Source organism: Balaenoptera physalus, assembly GCF_965194825.1.
Source record: "Balaenoptera physalus genome assembly, chromosome: 6".
Lineage (NCBI taxonomy): Eukaryota > Metazoa > Chordata > Mammalia > Artiodactyla > Balaenopteridae > Balaenoptera > Balaenoptera physalus.
The window spans coordinates 115960494-115987459 of NC_138885.1; the positions used below are offsets into that span (position 1 = coordinate 115960494).

A 26966-nucleotide genomic window follows, 5' to 3' on the forward strand; every position below is an offset into this window, starting at 1 on the left:
TTTTTTAGAAGAAGAAATTACAAATAACAAAACATTAGCAAAATGAGTAGAAAGTACAGCGACTTCTCATATACTCCCCCTGCCCTCACACATGCACAGCCTTCCCCATCATCAACATCCCACACCAGAGTGGTACATTTGTTACAATAAATGGACCTACATTGACACATCGTTATCACCAACGACCGTGGATTGTATTAGGGTCTGCTGTTGGTACTGTATTCTATGGGTTGTTTTTGTTTTGTAATTAATTAATTAATTTATTTATGGCTGTGTTGGGTCTTCGTTTCTGTGCGAGGGCTTTCTCTAGTTGCGGCAAGCGGGGGCCACTCTTCATCGCGGTGCGCGGGCCTCTCACTATCGCGGCCTCTCTTGTTGCGGAGCACAGGCTCCAGACGCGCAGGCTCAGTAATTGTGGCTCACGGGCCCAGTTGCTCCGCGGCATGTGGGATCTTCCCAGACCAGGGCTCAAACCCGTGTCCCCTGCATTAGCAGGCAGATTCTCAACCACTGCGCCACCAGGGAAGCCCTGGGTTTCTTTTTTGCTTCTTCTGTTTTTTTTTTTTGTTTTTTTTTTTTACAAAACAGCAGCAGGAAAGAAAAATGCAGGAGGCAGATGAGCCAGGCACCGGGGTTCAGATCAGAAGGGAGCAGGGAGACCAAGCTGTTACTGCAGGCTGGCCCCGGAACTCTGTCCCAGCATCCTGGGAGCACGGCAACAAGCCCTAGAAGGAGCAGAGAGTGGGTGAGGAGACGGCTGTCCCAGCTCGGTGGCGGCACCGCTCCTTGGGCGGCCACCCTGGCGGTCAGCCAGGTTGCGAGCACTTGAGGCTCCTGTGTTTGGAGGCCTGGTCTCCAAAGCACGGACCCACAGGGGCCAGGCAGAGGAAGGAGGTAGGAAGGGCCGGCACAGAAGGGCTATGAGTTCTATCTGGGTCCCCCGGGACCACGGGGCCCAGGTGGGCAGGGGCAGTCAGGACGCTTCCCTGCTTGTCAGACAATCAGCTTCTTCAGGAAGGCCTCCAGCTGGTCCTCATCCTTGATGCCCACAAACTTGTCCACCACATCCCCATTCTTGATGGCCAGCACGGTGGGCACAGCTGATACCTCATACTCTATGGCGAGGTCTGTGTGGTCATCAATATCCGCCTTGGCCATCACCACCTTTCCATGCTGCTTGGCCACCACCTTCTCTAACCTTGGCCCCAGGATCTTGCAGGGACCACATCACTGTGCATGGAAATCCACAACCACTGGTGTCTCACTGTTGACAACTCAGTCTTGAAAGTCTGGTCCATCCTGGATGTTAAAGGTCATTGTACAGACTCTGGTGGTGTATATTGACTGGGCTTGGCTGGGTGTTACTGTTAGGTTATTAGGACTGCGCTGTGGGGTCTGCAGGGCCCTGGAGGCAAGGGGCGCCCACTGACTCTGAGAGGGCTTCCTGCAGATTATGGAGGCCAGGAACCTCCCCAGGAGAAGTCGCTAAGCCATCTCCCTGCAGCGAGAGCAGAGGGGTGCACAACGCGGCCCTCCCCACCGGTCAAGGGCACTTCTGTTCCCTATTCATTTCTTTACTCACTGCCTGCCATCCAGCTTGCACACATCCCCAGTCACCCAGTTGCCGCAGCCAATGGTATTTGTAGCTTTCCTGCCCCACGGACAACACTGGACAATTGTGAATGGAGCATCTACTGGCCAGGTACTGTGCTAGGTGCTCTGCTCCAGAAATGAGAAGCAGATGTGATCCCTACCCTCATGGGACTCACGTGATCAGTCATTCCTAATTAATACTCAGGTCCCTTGATTGCCACTGCTCCCTTTGGCAGGTTTACTTAAATGCCACTTAAATCTCCCTATTTTTGAAGACCTCTTCTTTCCTTCCCTTCCTTCTCTTCCTTCCTTCTTGCTTTCCTTCTTCCCCTCCTTCCTTCCTTCTTTCCTTCCTTCCTTTCTTCCTTTCCTTATTATACATGTCTTCTCAAGGCAATCACTTCTATACCTACAGCTTCAATTACTTTGTGTATACTCTAATGACAACACAATTTTAAATGTTGTTTTCATTTACCAGTTTTTTTTTTTGTTTGTTTTTCTTTTTTGGTTTATTCCTAGGTATTTTATTCTTTTTGTTGCAATGGTAAATGGCAGTGTTTCCATAATTTCTCTTTCAGATTTTTCATCATTAGTGTATAGGAATGCAAGAGATTTCTGTGCATTCATTTTGTATCCTGCAGCGTTACCATATTCATTAATTAGCTCTAGCAGTTTTCTGGTGGCAGTTTTAGGATTCTCTATGTATAGCATCATGTCTTCCGCAAACAGTGACAGTTTTACTTCTTCTTTTCCAATTTGTATTCCTTTTATTTCTTTTTCTTCTCTGATTGCCGTGGCTAGGACTTCCAGAACTATGTTGAATAATAGTGGTGAGAGTGGACATCCTTGTCTCATTCCTGATCTTAGAGGAAATGCTTTCAGTTTTTCACCATTGAGAATGATGTTTGCTGTGGGTTTGTCATATATGGCCTTTATTATGTTGAGGTAGGTTCCCTCTATGCCCACTTTCTGGAGAGTTTTTATCATAAATGGGTGTTGAATTTTGTCAAAATAAACACTCTTCATCGCGGTGCGTGGGCCTCTCACTATCGCGGCCTCTCTTGTTGTGGAGCACAGGCTGCAGACGCGCAGGCTCAGCAATTGTGGCTCACGGGCCTAGTCGCTCCGCGGCATGTGGGATCTTCCCAGACCAGGGCTCGAACCCGTGTCCCCTGCATTGGCAGGCAGATTCTCAACCACTGCGCCACCAGGGAAGCACGTATTACTTATCTGGATGAGTAAGTTTTTGGCATCCCCTTAAAGTCATCTCACTCTAGGGTCCCGGCCCATGAGCCATGGGAGGGGGTCCATGGTGGTGGCATGGATGAGTCTAGGTAGGCAGAAGGGCCATAGAGAGTCATGGGATGCAGCTTGCACTTCCTCCCTTGGCAGGAAGGTCCCAGGGAGAGATTGCAGGGGGTCCATGAACATGGATGGGGAAAACCTCTGCAGTTAACCCAAATTGAGCATTTCTGACAACTATGACTATAGAGGAGATGACAGTAGCATTAACTGTATCTTTGATTTGTTACCAATTTGTCACCAAGAGAAGTCTGATGTATTTTCAGAGCAGGTTAGAGTTGAAGCAGATTTTATTTGTACCCACCACTACTTTGAAATGACAGAAGTTATTAGTACCACCTCTAGAGCTTATGATTGGAAGTACTGAGAAAGAAGCACATGTATTATGACATTGGAATTTCTTTTTTTAATTTAACTATATTTTTACAGAATCGAGTTTCCTTGTAATCTTATGTATATTATTTTATGTATTTATGCAGTGGTAATCAATATAGTCAGTAACTTGCCAAAGAAGGTCTGGGGCGTAGAAGTGCTTACAAACCCCCTCCTCTCAATCCTTTAACCTCTTGGGCCAAGTCTTTTACTCTGAGCATTGGAGATAAAAATCCCTGCCCTCCAGTATTACTGGGAGGATCAAATTCGACACTGTGCACGAACATCCCCATGCCCAATGTGAGGTGTTTTCAGTATTCAAAGGATGTGAAGTGAATGTGACATTCCAAATAGAAAAGAAACAGCAATAACTCACATGCATTTGCTGCTCGTGCTGCCATAACAAAGCACCGAAGATTGGGTGGTTTAAATAACAGAAATTTATTAGGACTTCCCTGGCGGTCCAGCGGTTAAGACTCTGCACTCCCAATGCAGGTGGCACGGGGTCGATCCCTGATCGGGGAGCTAAGATCCTGCACTCGGCGTAGCCAAAAAGAATGAGAAACAAACAGAACTTATTTTCTCACAGTCTTGGAGGCTGGAAGTTCAAGTCAAGGTGTCGGCAGGGTGGGTTTCTCCCGAGTCCTCCCTCCTTGCTGTGTCTTCACACGGTCTTCCCTCTGTGCATGTCTGTGTCCCAGTCTCCTCTTCTTATAAGGACACCAGTCAGATTGGGTAAGGAAGGGTCACCCTAATGACTGCATTTGATTTATTTACTACTTTAAAGGCCGTCTTTCCAAAAATAGTCGCATGCTAAGGTGCTGGGGGTTAGGACTTCAACATATGAATTTGAGGCGGGAGACACAATTCATCCTATCTTGAAAAAAAGACTGGATGCCTACCCAGGTCAAGGGGAGCAGAAGGGGCGACCACCCACCTCATCTCACATCCACGGCAGGCAGGTGATGGAAATCTCTGTCCTCACTCCTGTTTACTTCTCCAAGTGCGTTCACCACGTGCTACCACCTGATACAACCATCTCCCTTTGTAGTTTCGGTTCCAGTCTCCCTGAGGAAAAGTAGAAGCAAGCCCCAAAGCAAACCTCGGCCAGAGGGTTGTAAGTGAAGTTGGCGAGCATACCACTCTTCTTTGTTTCATACGAGAAGCTTGTGGCAGATGCTTCCTCACAGCTGAGACATGCTCTGCAAACATCACCGAGAGGCCACTGCGGCATGGAGCACACGACTCCTGGACTCGCAGGCCTTTCTGAGTAGGCCAGTCATGCAAACAAATATTGGCCTATGTGTTAGGAGCCGTTAGATGGGCCTCGATGAAATTACATATTGGATTCCATGAAAACTGGGCAGTAATTCTCACGAGAAGTTTAACACCTCTTCCTACTGTCTTTTTTTTTTTTTTTAAATAATAGACTTTTTTTTAAAGAGCAGTTTTAGATGTACAGAACGGTTTAGCATATAGTACAGAGAGTTCCCAATTTTCCTCCTCCCACACACCATTTCCAGTGTTAACATCTTTTGTGTAACAGTAGTACATTTGTTACAATGAATGAATCAATATTGATAAAATCCACAGCTGACATTGGCGTTCACTTCCGTTTCTGTACAGGTCTACCTGTTTGGACAAATGCAAAATGTCATGTATCTGCCACTACAGTATCATGCAGAATCCATTGACTGCCCTGAAAATCCCTTGTGTTCCCCATATGCGTCCCTTCTTTCCCATCCCCAGAACCCCTGGCAACCACTGATCTTTTCAGTTTTGCCTTTTCTAGAATGCCGTAGAGTTGGACTCATACAGTATGTAGACTTTTCAGATTGGCCTCTTTCACTTAGTGATAGGCATTTAAAGTTCCTCCTTGTCTTCCCATGCCTTGATAGCTCATTTCTTTTTATTGCAGAATGATATTCTATTGTGTGGCTGTGCCACAGTTTGTTTATCCATTCACCTACTGAGGACCATCTTGGTTGCTTTCGGTGTTTGGTGAGTAAAACTGTTGAACATTCCTGTGCGGGTTTTTGTGCAGACATAAGTTTTCAACTTAGTTGGGTAAACACCTAGGAGCATGGTTGCTGGATCGTATGTTTTGCTTTGTAAGAGACTGCCAAACTGTCTTCCAAAGTGGTCTTACGTTTCGCATTCCCACCAGCAACGCGGAAGAGTTCCTGTTGCTCAGCACCCTGTTAGCATTTGATTTTTTGCCGAGCTGCGTGGCTTGTGGGATCTTAGTCCCAAGACCAGGGACAGAACACAGCCCTGGCAATGAAAGCGCCAAGTCCTAACCCCTGAATTGCCAGGGAATTCCCCATATTTTGTCTTAATGTGCGTTTTCATTGTGATATGTGATATTCTGCATCTTTTCATATGCTTGTTTGCCATCTGTATATCTCTTTGGTGAGTTTTTTTTTCCCAGATCTTTTGCCCATTTTTATTCTGTATTGTTTTCTTATTGTTGAGTTTTGAGAGTTCTTTGCATATTTTGGATATAATCCTTTATCAGATATGGATTTTGCAAATATATCTCCCAGTCTGTGGTTTGTCTTTTCATTAACAGTGTCTTTTGCAGAGCAGAAGTTTTTAATTTCAGTAAGTCCAATTCATCAGTTTTTTTTTGTTCACGGATCATGTTTTTGGTGTTGTATCTAAAAACTCACTGCTAAACCCAAGGTCGTCTAGATTTTCTCCTACATTATCTTCTAGGAGTTTTATGTTTTTGCTTTTGACTTTTAGGCCCATGATCAATTTTAAGTTAGTTTCCGTGAAAAGCCTTGAGGTCTGGGCTAGATTAATTTTTTTGTTTGTTTTGTCTATGGATGTCTGTTGTTCCAGCACCATTTGTTAAAAAGGATATTCTTTCTCCATTGAAATACCTTTGCTCTTTTGTCAAAAATTAGTTGACTATATTTGTGTGGGTTCCTGCTGCCTTTTTATTAAACATTTGGCTACTGTTTAGGGGGAATACTGATAGCATTTGTTGCGAGCGGATTCTTGTATTCCAGCCCCCTGCAGTCAGCAACCAAAAATACTTGTTTGGAATATAGATATTGTGCAGTGGATACCTGTGTAGATCGTTGCTGCTCACGGCCTCCAAATTAACCTTTATACTTTTGTCAGAACGCACTAGCTCCTTTCCTGCTCTACTTTAATGTGCTTTTTCTCCTCTTTTCTTACACCATTCGAAAAATCTGCAAAACAGATGAAATAAAATAGTCTAATTTAACACGTTCCTACCACCCGTCTAGCATTCAGAAGGTGGAATTTCTCGGTGTTATTAGGATAAATGTAGGGGGTCGCGTTTCCTGTCTGAGGTCTTACAGAGTCCCTGGGGGCTCCTAGGAGTCTGTGGTAAAAGTGCTCGACTCCTTACTTGCAAGAAGATCGTTGGGATTATTGGGACACGATCAAACAGGCAAGATGGATTCCAAGCTCCCTCGCATTGTTAGCTACGGAAGACCAGCTGTAAAAAAAGTGGTCACACCGGGTCCTAGTTTGGAAGCGAGGATTTCCACCACTTTCTCATACTTTAAATGATTGGCGTCTGCCAAGTAATCAAAACATACCAAGGAACCTTTTCATGGTGTTCAGTTCGGAATTTCCAAGCGGCTAAGGACAAGCACGGCTGGCAAGCCAGAGGGCCAGTTTGGCTGCGCGGCTACTCGAGAGTGTGCGGTAGCCGGGGGCCGTGTCCCAGTAAAGGCGAGAGCTGTAATGCTGTCAACTTGTTATTTACTTTCCAAATCTGAATGACTGAGCAAGGCGAAAGGAGAATCAATCAACCACAATGTGACCCTACAGGCGGAAAAAACGCAGCGCTCCCATCAGCAGGCGGTGGGGGAAGGGAAGCACGTGTAACCCGGGCAGGGTTGCATCAGGAGCTCGCTCGGGTTTTCTGTTGCCCCCCTGGTTTTTCGATTGCCTGTTAATACCTCAGCATCAGTCCTCACAAGCCCAGGGAGCCCGGGAGCAACGACGGGCAAGCTCAAGGGAAGGTCCCACCACGTCCTTTTGGGGGGCCTTGAATGGCAACTGATACAAAATAAGGCAAAATCTATTCTGCTGATTCACAATTATGGAGACTGTGTAAGTGTATCTTTTATTGATGTGCTCTAATAATAATGTGCAGCAACCGTCGTTTTACATCACTGACGTTTCACAGCAATATTTGGCAGCATAATTTTTAGTCTGCCTTTTTGATGGAGGACCAGCCCCTTAAACACTCACTTCGGGCCCCCTCTCTGCACAACCAGTACAGCAAATGGCCCGGTGTCCCAGCAAGGAGCAAGTGAGGTGCCAGTGTAAAACGCTGAGTGTGTACTGGGCTCTTGGGGCGAAGCTCCTTATACGCCAAAGGGAGGGGCAAACTTATTCTAAAATATTCGGCAAAGCAGACACCCAAGGTGCCGGCGGGTGGGTGCAGATGTTTGTTTAAGTGAACTCAGGCCTCGAGTGGGGGGCAGTTGTCGCCAAGCAGGAGGGGAGGCAGGAGCGCTGGGGCCTCGGGTTCACCAGAGCTGGGCCGAGCGAGCTGCGGCAACCTTAGCACTTGGCTGGGGCCCGAGGCCCGACGCCTCCGGGCGGGGGCGGGGGTGAGAAGGCCCGAGCGCCCGGCTTCTTCCCCCTGCCCCCGCCGGGAGCCTCCACCCCGCTGGGCCCGAGTTTCTTTCTCCCCACGCACTGCCGGCTCTTCACTGGAGGCATTTTGCAAAGGTCGAGGCTCCCCCCTGGGCCCCCACTTTTCCGGGGAGGGGAGGAGACCATTGGGGTGCCCTGCCGGCCGCCGATTTTGAGGGAGCGGCGTCCTCAGGCAGGTTGCAGGGGTTCTGCTAGGGCAGCTGGGCGGCTGCTTCTTGGAGGTGGGGGAGGGTAACAGAGCGGTGGCCCGGTTCCCCCCTCCCCTGGAAACCGCGGTGCTGGTGACCGGGCTCCTGTCCCCTCCTGGCTGGGTCCGGGCCTGGGACGGGGTGGGCACAGGCCTGCGTCTCCTTCCGCCCGCATGGAGGCCACGAGGAAGGGACGGGGTTCGGATACACTAGGGAGACCCGGGTTCCCTTCAGCCACCCCGGGCGCGGCGGGGAGAGCAGAGTCAGGGGTGAGGGACGGGGGAGGGTTGCAGGTTCCCCCGCCGTGGGGACGGGGCGGCTCAGGACGCGAGTCTTCCCTGGAGCCCTGGGGGAGGGGCTGTGTTGGGGGCGGACTCTCCCCCTCTTGGCTGTGGGGGAGGGCAGGCCTGGTGGCCTCACCCTCCGTGGGGGAGGGACCGGCTTGGGACGCGCCCCTCCCCCCCCCCCGGGCGTGTGGGTGGGGGGTGTGTCGGGGGGGGGGGAGGACCCGGGCTCCCGTTCCCCGGCGGTGGGGGAGGGTGCGGGCTGGGGGCCGTGGGGGGAGGGGCCGGCCCGGCGGCGGAGGCGGCCTCCCTGGCAGTCCTCCCGGCCGGGGTCGGCGCGCTAGCGGCCGCTCCCCCCGGAGGTCACTGCCCGTGCGGGTCCCTCCTGCCGTCCCGCCCTCTGCCGCCGCCACCGCTCTCGCCCCAGCCCCCCCCATCCCCCCGCACTCTCTGCGCTCGGGAGCGAGGTGGCGCCAGCGCCGCCGCCCCGCCGCCGCCGCCGCCGCCCCGCCGCCGCCGCCGCCGCCCCGCCGCCGCCGCCGCCGCCCCGCCGCCGCCGCCGCCGCCCCGCCGCCGCCGCCGCCGCCCCGCCGCCGCCCCGCCGCCGCCGCCGCCCCGCCGCCCCGCCGCCGCCGCCGCCCCGCCGCCCCGCCGCCGCCGCCCCGCCGCCGCCGCCGCCGCCGCCGCCCCGCCGCCGCCGCCGCCGCCGCCGCCGCCGCCGCCGCCGCCATTCGGCCGCCATTCGGCCGCCATTCGGCCGCCATTCGGCCGCCATTCGGCCGCCATTCGGCCGCCATTCGGCATCCGAAACTTTCCAGCGCCCGCGCCTCTCGGGGACTCGGCTGCGGCGGGGCGGGGGCGGCCCGGGGGCGGCGCGCGGCTGCTCCGGGTGCCGGGCCCTCCTCGGCCGCGGCACGGCCCGGGCTCGGCGACGGCCGGCCGGAGGGAGGTTCGGGGCGGCGGCGCCGCCGCAAGTTGCGCTGCTCGCGGCGAGGTGAGTGCGCGGGGCTCGGCCGGCCGGCTGGCCGGGCGCGGGGTGGGGCGGGGGGGAACGCCAACTTGTCCCGCATGGGGGCCGGCGGTTCCCTCCCTCCGGGGTCAGGCCGGCGGCCTGGGGCGCCCGCACGCTCCGTCCGCCTCCGGGGCTTTGGAGGGGCAGGTCCCCAAGTGTCTCTCGGGCTTGGGCTGGGGTGCGGCGCGCTCCCTGCAGGCTGCACAATACCCCGTTTTGGCTGCTCCCCAAAGTGCCGGCGCGTTGGGGGCGGGCGGAGGCTGGGGGGCTCCTTTGTTTCGGGGCGGGGGAGGCGGCCGGCAAGTTTGGGGAAGCGCTCGATTTGTCCCCCGGTGCCCCTTTGTCTGCCCAACCCGGGGTTGGCTGGACGGACGTGCGCCGCCGCGGGATCCCCCGTGGGGGGAGGGGAGCCCCATTCATCCCCGGGCGCGGGCCGGCCAGCCCCGGGCCGGCTGGAAGCGCGGCGGCGCGGGCCCTGGGCGGCTCAGTTCTTGAGCCGCAGAAACCGTCAAGGAAGTCGGGAGCTCCCCAGCCCGGGCGAGGAGTGCGGGCTGGGGGCGACTTCGGCGGACGGGGGGCGTCCCTGGTCGGGCCGGGTCTGCGGAGAGCGGCCTGGGGAGGCTGCAGACCTGTTGCTCCCGGGCTGGGGGGAGGGGTGCCCCCAGATTCGCGTCCTGGGCGCTGCTCCCCAGGGGGACCTTGCCCACGGGGGCCGGTGTTCGGAACGGGGTGGGGCGCGCCTTCGGGGGTCGCCGGAGGTCGCCGGGTCCTTGACAGTTGGGGGCTGCCAGAGGCCCGCGGGCGCTGGGTTAGGGCCTGCCCTTCACGTGCGCTGTCCGTGCGCGGTGAGGCCCGCGCGGGGGCTCGTTCTTAGCACGGCCTCGCATTCTCCGAGCCCCTCGCTTTGGAAATTCCACAAAGTTAGAGTCGGAGGTGGGGTGTTTTTTTTTTTTTTCCTTCTTTCTTTTCTGTCGCTGATGTTGTAGAGCAGAACCCCAAAAGAAACAGAAACCCATGCCCTATTCCTTGTGCCACGGTTTCTGCTTTGCTTTGTCACATGTGGTTTGACCTGACTGCTGGATGTTTTTCTCTCCAGGCGCGCCGCCTGGGTCCCTGGGTTAACCTGAAAGGGGAGGGGCGGGACTCCAGCCTGGGAGGGGGAGGGGAGCGCCACTCCTCCGTCCTGAACGGTGGCCTCGGTGTAGGAAATTGCCCAGGACGATTTTATGAAAAGTTTACAACTAGTCATTCCTAGGAAAGACGCGATGGGTGGGAGGGGGGCGCGAATGTTGAGTATGGAACAGTTGAGACGTGAAGATGACTCTTTTATGTTTAGGGATGTTAATATCTCAAACGTACGGCAGATTTTCGTGGAAAACCCCCCAGCTGGATGATGAATCCAGGGATGAAAGTTGAAGTGCATCACTTGACCCACTTATTAAGATAGCCCCTTAAGGATATTCTAGACCTGAAGGGAACACACACCTGTGGGACGAAAATGGAGACTTCAGGTGTTGATTTGGTGTTGTGCACAGCAGGGTGTGTGTCATTGGATCTTCTGAGGTTGGCTCTTCTTGTGCTTCTGTCCAGGGCTTAAGTCACTCTGGGAATTGTCAACACCCCTCATTTAAATTTCACACCTTGACCCTTAAATCTCCCAAAGCTCACCCCTCCTGAAAGTTTGGGTGTTTAAATGAAGTGTGTGGTATCCTAGTTGGTCTCGAATCTCACCTTTAACCATGGGAGTGTCAGTTTTCTCATCTGTGTGATGGCATCATGAGTCTACCTGGGTGAGCTGTTAGGAGGGTTTCAGCGCTAGCCAGCAGAAAGAGGAATAGAGCCCGAGTCCAGCTCCATCAGGACACCTAACGCTTTGCTAGAAAAGCAGCCTTTGTCCCCGTTTGGCCTGAACTAGTGAAAGGGCCCACCCTGTTGTTCTGCTCTACCGTTGACCTTCAAGTCCTGTAACTTTTCTGAGTGTCGTTTTCTGTATGTAAAAATAAAAACGGGAACTGAAATCGTGGTGCTCATTGGGTAGTGCAAGGACAGAAAGAGGGAATGTACGTGTAATTTTTTTGAAAACTACAACGCTGCCTGTAAGTTTTAGTTGTTATGGTATTGTGCAGGTAGAGTAGTTTTCCTAATGTTACTCTAATGCCATGCAGTGAGGATTTTACAGGCACTTAATGCCCTGTGTGCAGCAATTATTTTCATTCTACTTCAGAGGACACTGACTTGTTAATATATGGTGGAGGGAGGATTGTTTGATTCCGAAAGCCCAGCTCTTAAGCTTGGTGTTATTTTGCCTTCCTGTGTATACATAGTGTGAATCTTCCCACTTGGAGACAAGCTCGTTAAATTACACACACACACACACACACACACACACACACACACACACACACACCATTTCTCTTTCTCTCTCTCTCTCTCTCTTTCTCTCCCTCTCCCACACAGAAGAACCTACATTGAAATCTGTTTGTACACCTAGATGAATCTCAGCAGAAATCATGAAATGTCCACCACAGTGGAAAGATTGTTTTCATCTGTAGCTTAATTATCTGGTGTGGCAGCCACTAGCCAACATGTGCATATTTAGATTCAAATAAACTAAGATTCAGTAACAATTCTGTTGTTACTAAAATAAACAATTCTGTTCTTTCAGTGCTCTACCCATAATTCACATACCCAATAGATGTGTGTAACTAGTGGCCGCCATATTGGGACAGCGCAGAACTTGCAGAATGTTCTATTGGAAGGCGATTCTCTATAGTTACTGCAAGTAAGGATTGATAAAGAAGGCAGTAAAGAGAGTTAGTTTACTTTTTGTGGGAGGAGGGGAGAGGCTGTAAGAGTTTGAAATAATTTACTGGTAGACTTTTAAAAAAAAAAAAGGTAGGCCCATTTCAGCTAGCAGGTGACCTAGGAAAGTGATTTCAGTGAGGTTGACAGCTGTGGTTTTTTAGATTGAGGTGGTTTGGATCACTTTTGAATTAGAAAACCAGAACTCCAAGCTGGAGTCTCTCACTGAGTATTTAACCTTGGACACGGCATTTAGTGTCTTTGTGCCTCAGTTTCCCCATGTGAAAAATGGCATAGCCAGTCCCCATGTTGCCTGCCTTTGAGTGTGTCGTGGCGAACATCTCTTGGGATGGTGGGGAGCCCAAGGTGTGACCGTCAGTGAAGCCCCTCGTAGGTGATTTAGAGGCCTTAGGTGATGTAGAGGCCTTATCTGATATGTTTAAAGCGGTGTTCGCCATGGGCTACCTACCCCTCCCCCCAAGTTTATGTCTTAAGTTTTAAGGTTTAATTTCTTGAGGGTCAAATCTTCTCTTATTAAAAGACTGATCAGGAATCCTTCCAACAAAGTGAGGCTTAACAATAGTCAAAGTATTTTTTAAAAGCGGCTGAGTGCTGGCCGTTTCCTGTATACTGGTCCCTGAGTCAGGATGTTATTTTTATTACTTAGTTGGTGTGTTCTTTGCATAGTCTTTTGTATTTTTTTATAGCAACGTATTAGAAATTTTATTTGTGGTTGGGGGGAAAAACCCAGTTTTGCATCTGTGAGAGAGGTGACTTCCCAGATCCCCCTCTGCCATTTGTCCTCACTCTTGCTTTCTCTCAGGACTGCTGTGACCTGTCAAGCTTTTGAGACACCTGGGATATCCATGATTCTCTTCCAGAGGCGGGCAATGGGTTCCTGCAGAGGGAAGCCAGGCCCACAAGAGCCATCTCATGTAGGTCCTGAGTGTCAGGAATTCAGACCCTTCATCAGTTACCTATTGGGAGGGAGGACCCCACACCCCAACCCTGAGGCTGCCCCCTCCTTGAGCTTTCCGCCAGGTGTCTGGGTCTTGGGCTCTGCACACGTGGTTATTGCCAGGCCTGACCCGGGCCAGAGGACAAGCACGATCACTCTGCCCTGTGAGGCGAGACTGTCCCAGGTGTGGTGTCCCCGGATACCTTGCATTTGCCTCCTTTTTCTCCCTTAAAAAGGAAGAGTACGTGACTTCCAATAAGTTGTTAATCTTTCACCACCCAAGACGTTTAAAAAATAGTTTCAATCAGGAAGCAAGACTAAAGTCATTTTGTAAACTTTTTTGTTTTTTAAGTTGGAAAGATAAACTTTTTTTTTTTTTTTCCATACCTATTTTTAGCGTGAAGGAAGTAACTGGCCTCGTGAGTGGAGACTGGATGTGAGTTTCTCCCTCGGGTCTTGCCCTCCTTGGCCCTCCCTCCTGTCCATCCTTTCCATGGGGCTCGACCAACTGGATGGCCCCGGCCACGTGAGTAGAGCGAGACCCAGCAACCAAAATAAACGCTGGATGTGGGAAGGGACAAACAGTCAACATGTTTGTAGAGGGAAAGAGAGCCTGCTGTGAGAAAATGAGTTTAAAACCTCAGGGGAAAAACGCAGTCATTAAGGAATGTGCTCCCCGGGAACTTGACCATGGAGGTGGCCGCCTCCTGCAAAGCACTTCTGTGCATTATCGCCGTCGTCAAATATTTATTGAGAATCCACTGCCTGATTGAAGATTGCAGATGTGAACTGGAAGCCATTGAAAAGTTAAATTGGAGCAAATTTAAACTTGGAAACAGAGGAGAGAGTATTTTCTTCTGATGGAGGAAGTTGGGTACCGTTTCCATGGCTTTGGTTTGTTCTTGGTAGTTGGGAAGGAAGAGGTGGAGATGGAGCGTGTGACTCGCAGGTTCGAGAGAAAGGGACGTCGTAGGGACGAAGGTAGCGGAGATGGTGGCTTACTGGAACCGTGTTTTCAGCGTTGAGCTCTAGAAGCTTGTGGTCAGCCCATGGTTCTCAGGGCAGTTTTGTCCCCTACCGTCAAGCAGCTTTTGGCAATATCTGGAGACGTGTGGTTGTCACAAGTTGGGGGAGGGGGACGGTGATGCTCCTGGCGTCCGGGGGGGCGGGGGGGGGGGTCCGTGGATGCTGCGTAACATCCCACAGTGCACGGGACAGACCCACCCCAGAGAGCGACCCGGTGCTTAATGGCCGTGATGCCAGGGTGGAGACACCAGCCCTGAGTTCTGCTGTCAGCCGTGCAGTCCTGTCTTGAGCAAGGTCCACGGGCAGCTGGATGTCAAGATAGGTATCCGGCGCTGTGGTTCTCACGGCTCCGGCTCCCGTAGGCCGTTTTGGGATACATTAGGAAGTAAATGAGAAGGGAAAGGAGGAGGTGGGAAGTGGATGGCGGGAGCGGCGCAAGGCCAGGAGGTGTTGGGGGCGGGGGGGCGGCTGCGAGTCGCCTGAGCTCTGTCTCAACTCGAGTATTTTAGAGCCCCGATGCCAGCGCGCCTGCAGGGCTCCTTCCTGCTGGTTTTGCGGATGTCATTGCAGATTTAGCGGGTCTCACCTTTGGTCGGCTTCTTGGGACTTGGGTATTTATCAGGGGAACACCTGGTACCTGTCTGCTGTTTTCGGACCCTCTCTGTGCCCAGCGAGATGTCGGTTAACCTGGACTTGGGGTAACCTCCACCGCCGTGCTTGGGAGGGCGGGCGGACACATCAGTGTGGGAGGCGTTTGCGGCCTGCAGGACTCTGGATGCTGTTTCAGGCCCTGTCCTCTCCTGTGAGTAGTTGATTCGTGAACGGCTGGGGGCAGCTGGGTGCGGACCTGCAGTGGGGCCCTCTCCCACGAATGGGCACTGCTGGCGCCTGGAGTCTGGTCCTCCTGAGCCAGCCCGTGGCCCCGTGGCCTGTGACCCCCCCCGCCCAAGAGGAGCGCCAAGCCCAGCCTGGTTGGGGGCCCTGTGGGCTCCTGGTGGTCATGGGGTCGGGGACACTTGGTTTGCAGCCAGCTCACCATGCACTGACCGCCTCTGGGCACATGTTACCTTCTCTGGCCTTAGTTTTCTTCTTGAGAGAGAAAGAAAATAAAATCTGTTTCTCAGGCTTGTATTAACAGAAGGAGGATTATTATCATGCTTGGAGCCCAGTGTCCTTAGGTTTTCCTCTACTCTGAAGTTGGGAATTGGTGTGGAAATATCCAATAATGACAGTAATAATATATCTTTTTTAGTTACGGTGGTCTCCATCAATTGCTTGCTTGCTTTTCTTAAGTTAAATTTCAGGGCTGGCATACGCACACAAACACACACACGTGCTGTATTCAGACACATATGTATTCTCTGTATATTTCCTAAATTTACTATGTGATAAATGATGAATTTCAGCATGCTTAAATTTCTGTAACCACCACCATCATCAGGATACCAAACAACTAAATTCCGTCACCCCAAAGGTGTCCGTGGTGCTTTCCCTCCATACTCCCCGCTCTCTCAGCCCCTAACTCGGGGCACCTGCCGATCAGCTCTGCTCTCCTGGTCTTGGTAATCACATTTTAACTCAGGATGAAATGCCTAATAGTGAATCTCTCCACTCTTCGAGCACCTTCCTTGACTCATGAATTTTATACTGTGGCACACTTGGGCCCATGTGTTTTTCTCAGAATGATTTTGCACTGTGGATATTATCAAAAGCAAGGAAAAGCCAAAACTTAGAGCTTCTTAATACTTGTAAGAAATCATAGTGAAAAAATATCGGGTATCTTGTTGGAGCTGCCTATAGGATTTGCACATTTCCTATGCCAGTTGATCCTTGCTGCCAAATCAGTTGAGATGGGACATTTTTGGATGCACTTTCAGAGACTGTTTCTGGAGCAGTACTATGTAAAATGCATCAGTAGGTTAGACTCATGTCTTTAGTTTCAAAAACAGGACACACATTAAGAGGCGTGGTTTTCCCAGTGGGTTGATAACGTGACCAAAAAGTACACTAAAAATATCCAGTTGTGTTTGCATTAGTTTGTTGTAGAAATAAATTCCTACGTCTGTGTTTCTATGTGGTTGTTCACCTGAATTTTACCTTGGGTCGTAATTTCACTATTTGTGATCAAATAAGGAATATCATGTTTTCTAGAGAATCCTTTGCCTGGCGTTTTGGTCACTTGTGTCCTGCCTTGTGTTGCCTGTCTGCTTGTGTGAAGTTGTTGAACCTGTGTGTGTCCTCACGTGTAGAGTGAAAGGCTTGATGAGCTGATCTTGAGGCCTCTCCTACCCCGTGTTTGCGGATTGTAATGTGGAAAAGGCACACGTTAAATGTTGCGTAGGCTCTTTTTTTTTTTTTTTTTTTTTAACACTTTTGTAGGTTAAGGATTATGGTGGTTTTATATTAACTAGCAATTTGAGTAAACTATGTTCCATGCTTTAACTAACATTTTACCCATGATTGAAGTAAACAATATTCAACTTAACATTGCTAAGTTAGTTGCATGTTTTACTGTAAAAAAAGACCCCAGCAATTCAGAAGACACTTTGGGCTGTGGGGTGCCTCTGAATAACTCTTACGAGTGTTGTAGTTTCCCAGTTTCAGGAGACCCTGTAAAATAAGCACAAACAATGCTCACGGCAAAATTCATAGTGTTTATTCTTGAAGAGAGTGTCTCTGCCTTGAATTCCTGTCATTTTTTCCTATCCTGGTGGATGGAGCTTGAATACTGTAAAGAAAACATGAGAGTTTTTCTCTGCTTATTTCCCTTGAGCCTGGAACCCAGAATATGACCCGAGATAGCCAGCCCGGAGCACTTTCCTTTCTGGAACACTTAACACCAACCCCCAGGGAGAATACAGAGGCAGGAGGAGGTGAGGACTCTCCCCGCCCCTCCCCCCCCCCCCCCCCCACCGCCCCACCGGCGTGATGATCACCTTCTCTCTCTCCAAGATGTTGAAGACTTTCCTCATGTCTACCGCAACCTGGACACCCAGCCTCATCCATGTTGGAGCAAGGCTAGAGGGACACTGTCCGCTTCTTGGGAGAGCTTGGCTCATACTATTATAGACTTGCCCGTTGTCATTGGGCTTTAGAGTTTGTGTGAACATCCGGTATCGAATTTGCAAACACTTCTGCTTGTTTAAACTTTCCAATAGATGGAAATTTGGGCAAAAGAAGCTTACTGTATGTGATGCCATTTTATTTCTTAAATCAGTAATAACAAATACTTTAATATGGTAAGACCACGTAAGTCATGATTGGGAACTGGAGAAAATTCTGTGTAACTGAGCAGTGCTTTTTGTTTCTAGTGCGTTGGGGTGATTTTTAGCCTTAGCTGGGTCAGCTCTACCCGTCGAGGTACCCTTCTTATCTTGACATCCGTTTGAAGATGAGAAATGAGAAAGTGGAGTTGGAGGGATGTTACCCCGTTCATATGATGCAGACATCTGTAGCACCGGTATGCAGACATAATTCTCAGCACCTATAAAGTTCCAGGTGGTTGCCGAGTTTTAGGCTGTATTTAGAAAAGCAGTTGAGCAGAGAACTGATGTCTCTACCATTTGATTCATTTGGGAGACAGAATAAACTTGGGTCCTTGCCTTAGGTTCTTTTCCCAGCAGAATCTTATCAGGCATTCTAATCCCTTGAAACTTGAATGCCAACTCTGTGTTGGTAAAGACTCAAGTATTCACAGTGATCAACGTAAAAACAAGGGTTGCCAGTCCCTGACAGTCACAGGTCAGTCTTGGGAGACGCGCTTTGGTTTAACTCCTAATTTGATTATGAAAAAATATCACATTAGGTTTGTATTTCTAAGATGCACGATGATTCTGTGCCAGTTTCAACAATTTCCAGAGATCTGTAGCGTAATTCTTCAAAAAGCCTTGCCAGGAGAAACAGCGTTGGAGGGGCACCCAGCTCAGAAGTTGGTGAAAATAAGAAGTAATGATCTCATGTGTCCAGTGCATGACAGAAACTGTTGTAGACCAGATGAGAACAAGGGGAGAGGCCTGTGGAAATTAGACTTGCCTGATAAATTTCATGGGCCTCCTAGTACATTTCCTTGACACCAATAGTCTCCATGTTTAGTTGGGGTAGAGGGTGACAGAAATGCCTTGTCTCAGGTTTTAATTCACAAAGTGGGCTCCCAAGTGGACTGCATATCCTCTGGCAGTGACAATGGGATTTACTGGAGTGCAGGAAGAAACTTAAGTTCTCTGTTTATGTATTTTTATTTAATAGTTACAAAATGTCTATTTGTGGTCTATGAAAAATGCATATAATGTTTGTTGTGTGTTATCTCTAGTTAATAGGTTACATGAGTTGGAGTTAATGCTTAAAAGGTTTTCACTGAGAGGGATATGCAATGAAAAAGCATCTAGAGATCACTGATGGGGTCCCCAGAGGTGACGAGGGGCTGATATTGAAGTCCCTGAATAAAGTGGGACACAGATGTATTCCCCTGCCACGATGTGTGTGTGTGTGTGTGTGTGTGTGTGTGTGTATACACACACATGTGTTGTGACTGAGATCTGCCAGCTTAAAGATTGGACATCCCTCCAGAGGCATAGCTATTAATGATGTGATTTGGGGAAGAAAGAACAACGTTGACAGGGTACTGGGCACGTTTTGGATCTACAGGATTGTGCGTGTTTTTAAAGCTGAAAAAATATTTGTGTTTCAGAACCAGATGACAATATCCCAGTTGCAGGTGCACGAGGAAACTTTGGAACAATGCTGTGCTTTTTAAGCATTTCATGACGCCGCAGTGTTTTCATAATCACTTAATTCTGTTTATAAATCAGCTGCTTTCATTGACGGATGCCCTCAGGGCTCCCCAAAACCAGGCTTTTTGTCGAATACGTGATTCAAACTTTAAAAGATGTGAGAGAGCGCTGGAACTGGGTTGTGATAAAAGTCTCTGGGTGCCTTCAGTCTGGCTGTTTATTTGTTGTTGTTTTTTTCCAGAAATACATTTCATCCATCATGGTTGTCATTAAATCTTTTATTTTTTTACTTTTTGCATTTCACATTAGAGGCTTTTTAAAAGAGAAAACTGTCATTTTGGTTGATGCTGTATTACTGGTGTTACAGAGAGTAAATAAATACAAAAGTTACATTCACAACCCAGACCACATTGTGGGCTGTGGAGGTGAGACATAGGACTCACCTCCAAACTTCAGGTCTTTGGCTGAGGTCGTTTGCTGAGAATGGCTGAAGCTTTGGTTTTCATGACACTAAATGTCGACCGCAAGTAGTTCCAGGTTTCCACAGCAGCGTTTTTGTTTGTTTAATTTGAAATGATTGATACGTTAGCTTCGGTTTTGGTGTTTGTGCCTATTTTTCCCTTTGTGGATACTGAGTTTGCAGCGTAGCTTTGTATGTAAAGGGAAGCAGAGACCTGCACTGTGCATGCAGACGCCTGCAGCTAGCGATGGTCTTGTTCTCCATACCGTCCGGGCACCAGGAGCACACCTCATTTCACTCTCGTCAGGATCCACGTGGACATTCATTTGTCCTTTGGTAGAATAATATATTTATCTCCTACTTAAAAAAAAAAAAGATTGCTTCTCTTTACAGTAATAATTCAGAAGGCACCTACTGTGAAGAGGGGAGAAGCAGGAAGTAGAAATTTTTTTTTTTTGTCTGTACCACGTGGCCTGCGGGATCTTAGTTCCCCCACCAGGGATCGAACCCAGGCCCTCGGCAGTGAAAGCACGGAGTTCCAACCACTGGACGGCCAGGGAATTCCCAGGAAGTAGAATTTTTTGACATCTCCATTATGCACCTTTGTCTCTGCTCTCCAGAGATCAGGACATTTAAGCTCCTGTAACAAATTTAGTTTTAATGAAAGTCTTGGGGAATGTCCTTTATCTGCCCCGTGCCTGCCCATCTAAGAGGAGGGAGAAATTACACAAAGTATTTTGCTTTTAGCCGGTTTCCTTGAGCCTTGTCCAAGTCCTGACTTCTTATTGCCAGCAGGTCAGCTAGACACTGGTCAATCGCTTCAGCTCTGGACAGGAATCTTTTTCTGTCTTTGTTGTTGATAATTTTCTAATAATTATTTAGAGCTCTTAGGATTTGCTCTCTTAACTTTCATGTGTAACATACAGCAGTGTTGATTATATTCACCATGCTGTACATTACATATTCCTAGTACTTATTTATCTTTATAACTGGGAGTTTGTACCGTTTCACTGCCTTCGTCCACTTCCACCTGCTCCCAGCCCCCTCCTCTGGTAAGCACAAATCTGATCTCTTTTTCTGTGACTTTGATTGTCTGTTTGATTGTTTTTGAAGTTTAATTGACCTACAACGCTGTGTCATTTCCAGGTGCACAACATAGTGATTCACTATGTCTGTACATTTCAAAATAATCACCACGGTAAGTCTAGCTACCATCTGTCACCATACAGAGATAGGACATTATTACTGACTGTGTTCCGCACGCGGTACGTTTCATGCCCGTGACCCACTTACTGTGTAAGGGAAGTTGGTCCCTCTTCATTTCCCTTTCCTGTTCACTCATCCCTCACCCGTCTTGGGAGGGGTGATCGCACACTCAGCGTTGGCCCGCAGTGCAGAATTTCAGGCTGGTTGAAGGATGGGCCCCCGAGGAGTGCGATGAGCTCAGAATCCGCGTAGGCGCGGGGAGCTGGAGTGCAGTCTGCGGTTCTGCACGGCTGCCCCACGAAGTAGCCGGAGTCCCGCTGGTTTCCAGGGCTGAGACACGCCACCCTCGGTCGTGGGTGCTGCATTTCCTCGGCTGTTGACAGGGAAGAAGAGCAAGAAGGGCTTAGGAGGCTGTGGGTGAAAACTGGTAGGAAACCTCCGTTCCAGATGCTTTTCCTCTCCAAAACGTGGATGAACAGGTTAATGTCTAGAAACACACCACATGGAGGCGTAAACACAACCCAGGACAGAATAGAAAACCTCGTAAACGTGAGGGAAAGCATTTATGAATTCCTCGACTTAAAAGGGTAATTTTGAAAAGCGAACATGAGAAGGATCCTGTTTATCGTTGTCTTTCAAATGAGCACATGTCGATAAGAAGCCAGATGTTATTTTAATGGAATGAGGTGGTCTTTTCTCTCATCTTGGCTCCTCTTCTTTTGTTAAACAAGTAGCTTCTGGGTCTGCTTGACCTTGTGGGGTCACCAAGTTCAGAAAACTTTTTTATTAATGATTTTTTTCTGTACTCAAGTTTGCCTGCTTCTTAATAAATTGGCAGAAATTAAGAGTTTCCTTAAATTTTGCCAGCAGGATTTAGAAGCAGTTAAAGCATATTCAGTCATTACATTTGAAATTGTTGTCTGGGTAAATTATAGTTTAAAATTCAATGTATACTAAATCTTACACTTTAATGAACAGACCACATCACATATTTTTATGTTCTTAAATTATCCATGGCTTTAAAGTGGTAAAACAGTGCTCTTTTTTTTAAAGTATTGCATGTTTCCTTTTTTCCCCACTACCCCTTCAAAAGTATTTACATTTTTCTTTCAGAATAAAGTGAGAAAATCCTGCTGGTCTCTCAATTTTAAGGAGTAGTACTTGTCTTTCCATCACAAATATGCGTGTTTCTGGCTTGACTTCAACCCGTGAAATCTTAACATGTAACAGGAGGAAGACATTTCTGGATTTGTTCCAAAATACATCTGTTTTTTCAATGGCACATTTTACCCTTTCACCTTAATTCATACCTTCTCATCGTATTTGTAGATGTATTCAATTAGAAACAGCTCCCCTTCTCAAACAATGGAATGTTTCACATTAAAGATTAAACACAGTCACTGTAAGAGCATTTTCCCTGGGCTGTTTGTAAAGCGGTCCCATAGGCAATCAGCAGGTAACCCTGGAGCCGGGACGGGCGTGTTGATGTGAGCACGTTGCCGGCTGGGCTGGTGAACTGGATGAGGAGCAGGAGAGGCCCAGGGGGTACCCCAGATCCCCCTGAGGGGTGAGGCCTCACTGATCCGCTACCCTCCTCCCCGCCCTGGCTCTGCTGGGCTCAGAGCAGTGTCACCTGCTGCCCCCACACATCTCCCCTGGGCCGTCCCGTAGGATCGTAGGATCGGCGCGCCTAAAAGATTATTTACCTCTGTTTCCGCCTCTCCCACCCCCTGCCAGAACTGCCCCAGCGCTGGCCACTGTTCTTAATTTGGGAATAATAATAGTGTGGATTTAACAACGGCATCGTGAGATTCAAGGTAAAAAAGCCTTTGGGCCCGGCGGGCTTCCTGATCTTCATCTTTCTGCTCCACCTGTGTGCCCACCTCTGCCCCAGCCCCCAGGAGCTTTACAGATTTTTCTGGTGCCCAATTCCTACCTCATAGAGACAGGTTGAATTGGCCTGGGTGCGGCCCAGTTTTAAAAACGATAGTGTGCATTGCGTGCTTGGGATGTATGAGGAGTTCTGTTGGGTACTGCGTATTCACTCTCTCAGGAAATCCTAATGATGGCCTTCATGTCATATTATCCCATTATACAGGTGAGAAAAGAGAGGCGTAGAGAAAAAAGCGGAGTTCCACCCAAACACACGAGGGCCCGGGGCAAGACCAACCTTGAAAGCTCTTCCCTTCTGCTTTTTCTGTCCATACCTCGGAGCGAGAGCAGGGCCTGGCACAGAGCATGGCATAGCGTGTATTAATTAGTCTGCGAGGGCTGCCGTAACAAAGTGCCACAGACAGGGTGGGGCAGGCTTCAAAACGTTTATTCCTCCCTGTGCTGGAGGCTGGAATGTGAGATCCAGGTGTGGGCAGGGCTAGTTCCTCCTGAGGCCTCTCTCCTGGGCGTGTAGACGGCCGTCTCCTCCCTGTGTCCTCACGTGGTTGTCCCTCTGTGTGTGTCTGTGTCCTCATCTCCTCTTCTTACAAGGACACCAGTCCTCTTGGAGTAGGACCCACCCTAGTGACCTCATTTAACTTAATCATCCCTTTAAAGACCTGTCTTCAAATACAGCCAGATTCTGAGGTCCTGGGAGGTTGGGGCTTCAGCATCTGAGCTTTGGGGAGACACGGTTCAGCTCTAATAGCGTGAACACTTGACACAGGTGTGTCGGATATGGGAGAGCGTGTTTCCTTTCTGCGTCCTTTGGGATGGTTTTCTCTACCTTCTTATTTTGTAACCATGCATTCCCTTCCCCCTCCCCTCTGGTTTTTCAGAGAAACCTTATGGTCCTTAACGGTGTCTAAATGAAATTTTGTAAATGTCAGTGCTACACTTCAGAGAAATGTTCTGATGTTAGGGAGATAAATTGGGAAGACAGTTTTTGCGAAGCTTTGGTTTCCTTCTCAGTGAAAATCTTCAATGAAAAGACATACTTCCCTTTTTCCCGGTGTTGAGAAAATGCAGTTTTCAAGTTCTAAGCACAAAGAAAATCGTCAGATTGCTCTGGACTCCTCTGTGGACATTCCTGATGCGTGTTAGGCGGCACTAAGGCCAGCGCAATTTCCAAGGCAAAAAAGGGACTGCCTCGAACACGGTAGACCCAGAGTAAGGACAGAGTGATGCTTGGTGGTATTTTGAAAACATGAGGGATGCTGAATTACCAGGCCAGAAGGGTCGAGTTGCCAGAAATTCCGACCTGGTCACTGGCTCTGCTTGTGGCTGTCGTACTTGGTGCTCCTGGGAGAGGAGGGCAGCACCCAGCAGACCTCCTCTGGCTGTGGTTGAGTTCAGCCCAGATCCGTGCTTCGTGTATCACTGGCTTAGAGGTCAGCAGACCCATCATTAAGGGGTGTCATTAATGCTGAGCGCTTAGTATTCATGAACGGCGTGCTTTGTATTCTCTTTGTTTGGGTATAAATAGATAGACTAGTCTCTGTATAAAGTTCTGTAGCCAGGCGTACCTCTGTACATTCCTACTGTGAAAAGACTATTTAGAGCGAGCTGTTTGAATGGAATCATGGGTGTGGGAGGATTACAGTGATGTACATTTAACAGACCAGCAGTAGAGTATCGGAGACAAAGATTGGTGAAATTGAGGTGGGGGGCATGAATGTTTAAGGTCATATGATTTGTTCCCTAAACGTTTATGAATAATTCACTCTTTACACTAGAATGGCTTGAAATTGATCAGCCTGAATTAGCCAGCGAGCGCCTCGGCACCCATATTATACCAGTCAGATACCCAGCTGTGCCGTGATCTTTCATGAAGTCTGACAGCTTGAAGTGCACAGCAACAGGCATTCTTATCCCATGATGAGTTCAGTCCACGCCCTCTATGTTTTAAAGTACCTTACAAGCAGGTATTATGATAGTTATTAAGTGGCTGTTACATAAAAGCTATCAGATTTTAAGTGTATTGGACAATTCTTGTTTGGCCAAGCATTGGAATTGAGCACTTTTATCATGTGGTGGTGGTGTCGTACTGCCAATACCCTGGAAACTTAAATAAGTTCCGTTTGGTACACACAGGTAATAATTGCGAAATAATTTCCACGGAACCCGCGTATAAACGTTGACCCAGCAGCCTCTTTAGCGTAGCTGTAAAATCAAAGCACAGCTCATTCTAAAAAGGCGAGGGCGCATCTTCTAAATGGGGCGCTTCCTGACCTCTGTGGTGCATTTAACCTCAGCGGGAAGGGAGTGGAGCTACAGACGGAGAAGTGACGTGGAGGTCACAGACTGCTAATTGAATTTTCACGATAAAGACACTTTCCAGCTATTGGATTGAGGCGATGACTTTAATTTCTCTTCTGCTTGAAGGATGAGAGCCATCTCCCTTTAACAGAAACTGAACTGCAGAATCTGTTCCCAAACATCTTTCTCTTATTTTGATTATTCCTGGAGTGGTTTTGAGGCTCTGCGCTGCTGCTGTTCCTTTTTCAGTCTTGAAGTAATTACTCAAAGGTCAGTCCTAATTCCTTCCAGAGTTACCGAAGGCTTTTGATGTAATCATTTGGAGCGCGGTTCTGTGTGGCCGGTATTTATTGAGCGCTCACTTTGAGCGAAGCACAGCGTGGTGGCCAGGTGGGGCGTCTCAGGGATCTTGGTCCTTACCGTTGAGGCACCTAAGAAAAAATGATCTGAGAGTACCATGTAGATCGAGCTGGCGCCCTGTGTCCCACGGGCCAGATCCCTGTACACCTCCACCCTGCCCCCAAGCTAAGAGCGCTTTTTGCATTTTAAAGAGTAGTGAAAGAAGGGTAAAGAGCAATATACAGCACAGACGGCCTGTGATCTGCAAAGCCTGCGAAGTTTATTACCTGGCCTTTCTCCGAAGTAGTTTGCCTAGCCCTGTTGGATTGGAAAGGAGAGGACAACCTGGCTTTCCCTATACTAAGAGCAAGTTGAGCTTGTCTGTAGACTAAGGGTAGGGGGTCCTTTGGAATTATGGATACGGAGAGGTAAGAGATGAGGATGGAGAGGGGCCCAGAACAGGCAGGAGAGGATGGAATCAAGAAGTGTTGGCGGGATTAACTTTGGGAAGGTAAAGACTAATTCTTCCTTTGAGACAGTGGGAGGGAAGATGAGCTCTTGGGTGGGGAGGAGAGAAGTGGAGACTCTGCAGAAGTCTAGGTGCAGCGTGACCTGCCTGCACTGGGTTAGGGAGCTGGCCCTTGAGCAACGTAGAGCATTCTGGAATGTGTGCTGGAAAGAACAAAGTCCGGAGGCAGTTAGCATTTGGCTTATGTGGGTGAAAGGTCACATGTCGCGTTACATTGTGATTTCTCTTTAAACTGTGTGCTCCTCCGCCATCCTAGGAAGCGTTAGCTGCCAAGAATGTCTTGATAATTTTTATTTATCAGCACTCAGACCAAGTGCCTGGCACCAAGATGAATGGTGTTCAGCAATGCTTGCTGAATGAATGAATGAATGAATGCACGCTGGATAGCACAGTGGGCTGGTTCAATATGGGAATGTAGCTTTTCAGAGGTACCAGTCAGGCCAGTTCCTTAGTCCAGGGAAACGTGGTCAGCAGCCACTAACCCATGTTAGCCACTCACTTTCTGCAGGGGCGGAAACCTTCAGTGATCTGTGCTGGCACGTGGTAGCCGTTCAGGTGAGGCCGGTGAGCACCTGAGATGGGGCTCGTGGGACAGAAGAATTGAACTTTAAATTTCGTTTACCTTTTTTATTGTGATAAAACAAATACAACAAAATTTACCGTTTTAACCATTCTAAAATGTAGACTTCTGTGGCTTTAACTACGTTCACATGGTTGTACAGCCGTCCATCTCCAGAACTTTTCCATCTGCCCAAATGGAAACTCTCTCCCCATTAAACAATGATTCCCCTTCCTCCCCTCCCCCAGCCCCTGATAACCTCTATTCTGCTGTCTGTCTCTATGGATTTGACTACTCTGGGTGACTCATGAGTGGAATCATGCAGAATTCATCCTTTTGTGATGGGCTTGTTTCACTTGGCATCATGTCCTTGAGGCTCATTCCGTGTTGGAGCATTTGTCAGACTTCCCTTTTAAAGCCTGAGTCAGGGACTTCCCTGGTGGAGCAATGGTTAAGAATCCGCCTGCCAATGCAAGGGATACGGGTTCGAGCCCTCGTTCGGGAAGATCCCACATGCCGCGGAGCAATGCTCCACAACAGGAGAAGCCACTGCGAAGAGAAGTCCGCGCACCGCAAGAAAGAGTAGCCCCCGCTCGCCGCAACTAGAGAAAGCCCACGCGCAGCAACGAAGACCCAGCGCAGCCAAAGAAAGAGAGAGACAGAGAGAGAGAGAGAGAGCGAGCAAGCCTGAGTCATATTCCGTTGTGGGTATAAGTCACATTTTTTCTATCCATTCATCTGTTGATAGACACTTGGGTTATCGCT

The 26966-nt window shown here is 49.1% G+C and overlaps 1 long non-coding RNA gene and 1 pseudogene across 2 annotated transcripts in view; both read right to left on the reverse strand.

Moving 5' to 3' along the window:
• The window catches only part of LOC309663120, a 287678-nt gene that overhangs the window by 20356 nt on the left and 240356 nt on the right, over positions 1–26966 (reverse strand). The gene's annotated exons all lie outside the window — the stretch shown is intronic.
• LOC309662929 (thioredoxin, mitochondrial pseudogene) lies at positions 837–4405 on the reverse strand (annotated as a pseudogene). The gene is made up of 2 exons: positions 4370–4405; positions 837–1485 (listed from the first exon to the last, which is right to left on the reverse strand). The product of its transcript is annotated as a thioredoxin, mitochondrial pseudogene (transcript).